Source organism: Rhodamnia argentea, chromosome 6 (genome assembly GCF_020921035.1).
Source record: "Rhodamnia argentea isolate NSW1041297 chromosome 6, ASM2092103v1, whole genome shotgun sequence".
Classification (NCBI taxonomy): Eukaryota; Viridiplantae; Streptophyta; class Magnoliopsida; order Myrtales; family Myrtaceae; genus Rhodamnia; species Rhodamnia argentea.
The window spans coordinates 602,195-602,500 of NC_063155.1; positions in this window are offsets into that span (position 1 = coordinate 602,195).

The window sequence follows — 306 nt, forward strand, 5'->3', positions numbered from 1 at the left end:
TCCGAACCTCTCGGAATGGCCAAGCGCGATTTCATGAATCGATGCACGGCGTACGGGGTGGCTTATGCCGAACGGCCGAGCGAAACATGAATCGTGAGGAACGGCCGATCGATCGATGCGTGAGTCATGCCGAACGGCCGGCGATCGATGCATGACTCATGCCGAACGGACGAGCGATCGATTCATGAATCATCCCGAGTGGCCGGGCAATCGATGCATGAATCATGCGGATTACGAGCGCCCGGCCGATCGATCGATGCGTGAGCCATGCCGAACGGCCGAGCGAAACATGAATCGTGAGGACGG